This window comes from Mytilus edulis, chromosome 7 (genome assembly GCF_963676685.1).
Source record: "Mytilus edulis chromosome 7, xbMytEdul2.2, whole genome shotgun sequence".
Classification (NCBI taxonomy): Eukaryota; Metazoa; Mollusca; class Bivalvia; order Mytilida; family Mytilidae; genus Mytilus; species Mytilus edulis.
Window position 1 is genome coordinate 42,189,227 of NC_092350.1, and position 8,559 is coordinate 42,197,785.

Sequence of the window (8,559 nt, forward strand, 5' to 3'; positions counted from 1 at the left end):
ATCTATGTCACGGCACCCCCCTTTTCTATAAAAACAGTAACAAAACACAAAATAATGTAAAAGACAAAAGCAAAACACAAAAGAAAAATGTTTCTCAAACCTAATAGGAAACAAAACAAGCTGCTTCTTTCAGAGGTTAGCATACTATGTATAGGGTTTTAAATCCTTATATAGTACACAATTCGCTATAGTTTCCTCAGAGAAGGTATTGAAAAAATCCGAATCGTTTATATACGTATTATATACGTTTGTGAGGCTTTTGGCATTTTTCGTAATTTTTGAATTTTTGATCAGTACAGATTAAAATTAAAAAGTTCCAAAAAATTTTGAACAACAGATCAATCATTAATTGAGTCTTCATCATGAATTTTTCTTGATAAAAAACACAAATTTTGCAAAACTTTGAAATATTTTCTTTTATCATACCTTTTTAAACAAATAATATTTACAAATAAGTTTCCAAAGCACATTTGGTAATCCAACCGCAGTCTAGTAAACAGTTTTATTACGGTCTAGTGCTGTTGGTAAACCTCTACCCTCAACGGGTGTGAGTATTACCCGTACGTTCATTGGGCGCACGGGGTAAATCATAACGGTTCACCACTCTTCTCTCCCAGTCTTTACACATTGTATGATAGTGGAAAGTGGGATGGTTTAGTTTTAAATACAATTAATTAAAGTTTATTTCCTAAACGTCAATCTGCAGCAGTGGGGAATGACATTCGTTAGTGGTCGCATGTCATATCGTAACCCCCCCCCCCAAAAAAAAAAAGAAATAAAAAAAAATTCCCCCCTTATTAAGAAAGTGACGTGGTAATAGCAGATCGTTGATTGTTTCTGTTGACTCCATTTATATCTTATGAAATCGAGACAACTAAGAGCGAGACATATTGTGTTTGTGTGGTGTTCTGTCTATGTGTCGTAGTTTTTATGAATACATCAACGAGTCAATTTATTTTTACTTCACAATTGATTTTCCGAGTACACTGTTGGCTGAAAAAAAAGGATATCAAATATGATAGCACTTATGAGACATAAGGTTATGACACCCGTCTTCTGTTGAAGATTTTAACGTCTCCGTGAGATGTCTGCGATTATTTGTGTAGTTTAGTTGCTGTCTCATTGACGTATACCTCACATCTCCTTTTATTCATATACACTAAATTTTACGTGTACATTGCTGGTTGAAAAAATATGAATCTGATAGCATTCATAAGACATAATGTTATAACTCTTGTCTTTTGTTGAAGTCTACACGTCTCCCTCTAGATGTCTTTCGGTTATTACTGTAGTTCGGTTGCTGTCTCATTGACGTATACAAAACATCTCCTTTTATTCGAGCGTCACTTTTTTTTTACATGTGGGCTGATGACTGAAAAAAAATCGTAGCATATAAATCTGATAGGACAGTCAGTTATGTTTTTGTAGCAAATATGGTGATGTATGATTTGAGTGGGTTTTTTTACTTAAAGTCACGCAGCAAATATTTCACGACTATTAAAGCCATTGTGTCAGTTGGTTTCATCGTGTTTTGTTTACTTTAGTTTAATAAAGAATAATTATGCTGTCGTGTATCCTACACTCTGATATCAGTCACTGTACTTCTGAGAAAATCCATTACGGCAACGCCATAAACAGTAGAGGAAGACATATCTGAGGGTCTTGATGGGGGTCTTTCTATTCTGTGTTCTTCTATATTTTTATACACCTATTTTGTTCTTCTGTTCTTCATAAATCCAGCCCATTTTTCTCTATTCTTAATATTTCATCACCCTGTCATTCATTATTCTTAATCGGTTTTGGCGTATTTTTCTCTTTTCTTTATTTTGATAGGCCATTTATTTTGCACGTTTCGCCTATTATTCTCTATTCAGTAAATCCCATCCAGACCCTCATAAATCTATAATATGTGTGTGCATTGCAATGCAATAATTAAAATACCGGTAGTACATAACCTTGCCATACCGTCAAAGAGTTTTATGAAACATTGGTGCACGTTTTTTCATGATTAAGAGAGATACATAATAAGAAGAAGATGTGGTATGCATGATGACCATTCAGACAACTCTCCACCAGAGACCAACTGGCATAGCAATTTACAACTTTAGGTCACTGTACAAGCTTCAACAATGAGCAAAACACATACTGCATAGTCAGCTATGAAATGGTAACCTATTAACTGAACATTAAAAATATTGACTCATTTTATAGCTGATGTTTATCGTTGAAATAATCTATGTCACGGCACCCCCCTTTTCTATAAAAACAGTAACAAAACACAAAATAATGTAAAAGACAAAAGCAAAACACAAAAGAAAAATGTTTCTCAAACCTAATAGGAAACAAAACAAGCTGCTTCTTTCAGAGGTTAGCATACTATGTATAGGGTTTTAAATCCTTATATAGTACACAATTCGCTATAGTTTCCTCAGAGAAGGTATTGAAAAAATCCGAATCGTTTATATACGTATTATATACGTTTGTGAGGCTTTTGGCATTTTTCGTAATTTTTGAATTTTTGATCAGTACAGATTAAAATTAAAAAGTTCCAAAAAATTTTGAACAACAGATCAATCATTAATTGAGTCTTCATCATGAATTTTTCTTGATAAAAAACACAAATTTTGCAAAACTTTGAAATATTTTCTTTTATCATACCTTTTTAAACAAATAATATTTACAAATAAGTTTCCAAAGCACATTTGGTAATCCAACCGCAGTCTAGTAAACAGTTTTATTACGGTCTAGTGCTGTTGGTAAACCTCTACCCTCAACGGGTGTGAGTATTACCCGTACGTTCATTGGGCGCACGGGGTAAATCATAACGGTTCACCACTCTTCTCTCCCAGTCTTTACACATTGTATGATAGTGGAAAGTGGGATGGTTTAGTTTTAAATACAATTAATTAAAGTTTATTTCCTAAACGTCAATCTGCAGCAGTGGGGAATGACATTCGTTAGTGGTCGCATGTCATATCGTAACCCCCCCCCCCCCCCCCAAAAAAAAAAAGAAATAAAAAAAAATTCCCCCCTTATTAAGAAAGTGACGTGGTAATAGCAGATCGTTGATTGTTTCTGTTGACTCCATTTATATCTTATGAAATCGAGACAACTAAGAGCGAGACATATTGTGTTTGTGTGGTGTTCTGTCTATGTGTCGTAGTTTTTATGAATACATCAACGAGTCAATTTATTTTTACTTCACAATTGATTTTCCGAGTACACTGTTGGCTGAAAAAAAAGGATATCAAATATGATAGCACTTATGAGACATAAGGTTATGACACCCGTCTTCTGTTGAAGATTTTAACGTCTCCGTGAGATGTCTGCGATTATTTGTGTAGTTTAGTTGCTGTCTCATTGACGTATACCTCACATCTCCTTTTATTCATATACACTAAATTTTACGTGTACATTGCTGGTTGAAAAAATATGAATCTGATAGCATTCATAAGACATAATGTTATAACTCTTGTCTTTTGTTGAAGTCTACACGTCTCCCTCTAGATGTCTTTCGGTTATTACTGTAGTTCGGTTGCTGTCTCATTGACGTATACAAAACATCTCCTTTTATTCGAGCGTCACTTTTTTTTTACATGTGGGCTGATGACTGAAAAAAAATCGTAGCATATAAATCTGATAGGACAGTCAGTTATGTTTTTGTAGCAAATATGGTGATGTATGATTTGAGTGGGTTTTTTTACTTAAAGTCACGCAGCAAATATTTCACGACTATTAAAGCCATTGTGTCAGTTGGTTTCATCGTGTTTTGTTTACTTTAGTTTAATAAAGAATAATTATGCTGTCGTGTATCCTACACTCTGATATCAGTCACTGTACTTCTGAGAAAATCCATTACGGCAACGCCATAAACAGTAGAGGAAGACATATCTGAGGGTCTTGATGGGGGTCTTTCTATTCTGTGTTCTTCTATATTTTTATACACCTATTTTGTTCTTCTGTTCTTCATAAATCCAGCCCATTTTTCTCTATTCTTAATATTTCATCACCCTGTCATTCATTATTCTTAATCGGTTTTGGCGTATTTTTCTCTTTTCTTTATTTTGATAGGCCATTTATTTTGCACGTTTCGCCTATTATTCTCTATTCAGTAAATCCCATCCAGACCCTCATAAATCTATAATATGTGTGTGCATTGCAATGCAATAATTAAAATACCGGTAGTACATAACCTTGCCATACCGTCAAAGAGTTTTATGAAACATTGGTGCACGTTTTTTCATGATTAAGAGAGATACATAATAAGAAGAAGATGTGGTATGCATGATGACCATTCAGACAACTCTCCACCAGAGACCAACTGGCATAGCAATTTACAACTTTAGGTCACTGTACAAGCTTCAACAATGAGCAAAACACATACTGCATAGTCAGCTATGAAATGGTAACCTATTAACTGAACATTAAAAATATTGACTCATTTTATAGCTGATGTTTATCGTTGAAATAATCTATGTCACGGCACCCCCCTTTTCTATAAAAACAGTAACAAAACACAAAATAATGTAAAAGACAAAAGCAAAACACAAAAGAAAAATGTTTCTCAAACCTAATAGGAAACAAAACAAGCTGCTTCTTTCAGAGGTTAGCATACTATGTATAGGGTTTTAAATCCTTATATAGTACACAATTCGCTATAGTTTCCTCAGAGAAGGTATTGAAAAAATCCGAATCGTTTATATACGTATTATATACGTTTGTGAGGCTTTTGGCATTTTTCGTAATTTTTGAATTTTTGATCAGTACAGATTAAAATTAAAAAGTTCCAAAAAATTTTGAACAACAGATCAATCATTAATTGAGTCTTCATCATGAATTTTTCTTGATAAAAAACACAAATTTTGCAAAACTTTGAAATATTTTCTTTTATCATACCTTTTTAAACAAATAATATTTACAAATAAGTTTCCAAAGCACATTTGGTAATCCAACCGCAGTCTAGTAAACAGTTTTATTACGGTCTAGTGCTGTTGGTAAACCTCTACCCTCAACGGGTGTGAGTATTACCCGTACGTTCATTGGGCGCACGGGGTAAATCATAACGGTTCACCACTCTTCTCTCCCAGTCTTTACACATTGTATGATAGTGGAAAGTGGGATGGTTTAGTTTTAAATACAATTAATTAAAGTTTATTTCCTAAACGTCAATCTGCAGCAGTGGGGAATGACATTCGTTAGTGGTCGCATGTCATATCGTAACCCCCCCCCCCCCCCCCAAAAAAAAAAGAAATAAAAAAAAATTCCCCCCTTATTAAGAAAGTGACGTGGTAATAGCAGATCGTTGATTGTTTCTGTTGACTCCATTTATATCTTATGAAATCGAGACAACTAAGAGCGAGACATATTGTGTTTGTGTGGTGTTCTGTCTATGTGTCGTAGTTTTTATGAATACATCAACGAGTCAATTTATTTTTACTTCACAATTGATTTTCCGAGTACACTGTTGGCTGAAAAAAAAGGATATCAAATATGATAGCACTTATGAGACATAAGGTTATGACACCCGTCTTCTGTTGAAGATTTTAACGTCTCCGTGAGATGTCTGCGATTATTTGTGTAGTTTAGTTGCTGTCTCATTGACGTATACCTCACATCTCCTTTTATTCATATACACTAAATTTTACGTGTACATTGCTGGTTGAAAAAATATGAATCTGATAGCATTCATAAGACATAATGTTATAACTCTTGTCTTTTGTTGAAGTCTACACGTCTCCCTCTAGATGTCTTTCGGTTATTACTGTAGTTCGGTTGCTGTCTCATTGACGTATACAAAACATCTCCTTTTATTCGAGCGTCACTTTTTTTTTACATGTGGGCTGATGACTGAAAAAAAATCGTAGCATATAAATCTGATAGGACAGTCAGTTATGTTTTTGTAGCAAATATGGTGATGTATGATTTGAGTGGGTTTTTTTACTTAAAGTCACGCAGCAAATATTTCACGACTATTAAAGCCATTGTGTCAGTTGGTTTCATCGTGTTTTGTTTACTTTAGTTTAATAAAGAATAATTATGCTGTCGTGTATCCTACACTCTGATATCAGTCACTGTACTTCTGAGAAAATCCATTACGGCAACGCCATAAACAGTAGAGGAAGACATATCTGAGGGTCTTGATGGGGGTCTTTCTATTCTGTGTTCTTCTATATTTTTATACACCTATTTTGTTCTTCTGTTCTTCATAAATCCAGCCCATTTTTCTCTATTCTTAATATTTCATCACCCTGTCATTCATTATTCTTAATCGGTTTTGGCGTATTTTTCTCTTTTCTTTATTTTGATAGGCCATTTATTTTGCACGTTTCGCCTATTATTCTCTATTCAGTAAATCCCATCCAGACCCTCATAAATCTATAATATGTGTGTGCATTGCAATGCAATAATTAAAATACCGGTAGTACATAACCTTGCCATACCGTCAAAGAGTTTTATGAAACATTGGTGCACGTTTTTTCATGATTAAGAGAGATACATAATAAGAAGAAGATGTGGTATGCATGATGACCATTCAGACAACTCTCCACCAGAGACCAACTGGCATAGCAATTTACAACTTTAGGTCACTGTACAAGCTTCAACAATGAGCAAAACACATACTGCATAGTCAGCTATGAAATGGTAACCTATTAACTGAACATTAAAAATATTGACTCATTTTATAGCTGATGTTTATCGTTGAAATAATCTATGTCACGGCACCCCCCTTTTCTATAAAAACAGTAACAAAACACAAAATAATGTAAAAGACAAAAGCAAAACACAAAAGAAAAATGTTTCTCAAACCTAATAGGAAACAAAACAAGCTGCTTCTTTCAGAGGTTAGCATACTATGTATAGGGTTTTAAATCCTTATATAGTACACAATTCGCTATAGTTTCCTCAGAGAAGGTATTGAAAAAATCCGAATCGTTTATATACGTATTATATACGTTTGTGAGGCTTTTGGCATTTTTCGTAATTTTTGAATTTTTGATCAGTACAGATTAAAATTAAAAAGTTCCAAAAAATTTTGAACAACAGATCAATCATTAATTGAGTCTTCATCATGAATTTTTCTTGATAAAAAACACAAATTTTGCAAAACTTTGAAATATTTTCTTTTATCATACCTTTTTAAACAAATAATATTTACAAATAAGTTTCCAAAGCACATTTGGTAATCCAACCGCAGTCTAGTAAACAGTTTTATTACGGTCTAGTGCTGTTGGTAAACCTCTACCCTCAACGGGTGTGAGTATTACCCGTACGTTCATTGGGCGCACGGGGTAAATCATAACGGTTCACCACTCTTCTCTCCCAGTCTTTACACATTGTATGATAGTGGAAAGTGGGATGGTTTAGTTTTAAATACAATTAATTAAAGTTTATTTCCTAAACGTCAATCTGCAGCAGTGGGGAATGACATTCGTTAGTGGTCGCATGTCATATCGTAACCCCCCCCCCCCCCCCCCCCCCAAAAAAAAAAAGAAATAAAAAAAAATTCCCCCCTTATTAAGAAAGTGACGTGGTAATAGCAGATCGTTGATTGTTTCTGTTGACTCCATTTATATCTTATGAAATCGAGACAACTAAGAGCGAGACATATTGTGTTTGTGTGGTGTTCTGTCTATGTGTCGTAGTTTTTATGAATACATCAACGAGTCAATTTATTTTTACTTCACAATTGATTTTCCGAGTACACTGTTGGCTGAAAAAAAAGGATATCAAATATGATAGCACTTATGAGACATAAGGTTATGACACCCGTCTTCTGTTGAAGATTTTAACGTCTCCGTGAGATGTCTGCGATTATTTGTGTAGTTTAGTTGCTGTCTCATTGACGTATACCTCACATCTCCTTTTATTCATATACACTAAATTTTACGTGTACATTGCTGGTTGAAAAAATATGAATCTGATAGCATTCATAAGACATAATGTTATAACTCTTGTCTTTTGTTGAAGTCTACACGTCTCCCTCTAGATGTCTTTCGGTTATTACTGTAGTTCGGTTGCTGTCTCATTGACGTATACAAAACATCTCCTTTTATTCGAGCGTCACTTTTTTTTTACATGTGGGCTGATGACTGAAAAAAAATCGTAGCATATAAATCTGATAGGACAGTCAGTTATGTTTTTGTAGCAAATATGGTGATGTATGATTTGAGTGGGTTTTTTTACTTAAAGTCACGCAGCAAATATTTCACGACTATTAAAGCCATTGTGTCAGTTGGTTTCATCGTGTTTTGTTTACTTTAGTTTAATAAAGAATAATTATGCTGTCGTGTATCCTACACTCTGATATCAGTCACTGTACTTCTGAGAAAATCCATTACGGCAACGCCATAAACAGTAGAGGAAGACATATCTGAGGGTCTTGATGGGGGTCTTTCTATTCTGTGTTCTTCTATATTTTTATACACCTATTTTGTTCTTCTGTTCTTCATAAATCCAGCCCATTTTTCTCTATTCTTAATATTTCATCACCCTGTCATTCATTATTCTTAATCGGTTTTGGCGTATTTTTCTCTTTTCTTTATTTTGATAGGCCATTTA